This window comes from Trypanosoma theileri, assembly GCF_002087225.1.
Source record: "Trypanosoma theileri isolate Edinburgh chromosome Unknown TM35_Tth_6_V1, whole genome shotgun sequence".
Taxonomy (NCBI): Eukaryota; Euglenozoa; class Kinetoplastea; order Trypanosomatida; family Trypanosomatidae; genus Trypanosoma; species Trypanosoma theileri.
The window spans coordinates 528,436-528,725 of record NW_021639848.1 but is presented as its reverse complement, the minus strand read 5'-3'; positions in this window follow the sequence as shown (position 1 = coordinate 528,725).

The window sequence follows — 290 nt, the reverse complement described above, 5'->3', positions numbered from 1 at the left end:
TGGCCACACCATGAACAAAGAACAAAGGGAAGGATTCACCAAACCCCCATGATAAAGGCAAATTCCGCTATGGTGATGATAAGGCGTTCCGCTACTGCCATGTGTGGTGTGAAAAGGAAATCCATGGGAAATGCAGAAAAGAAAAAATAAGTACAATAAGAAAACACTCCCCCATAAGAACACCTTCCCCCATAAGAACATCTTCCCCCATAAGAACATCTTACCCATAGGAACACATTCCCCCATAAGAACACATTCCCCCATAAGAACATTTTCCCCCATAAGAACAC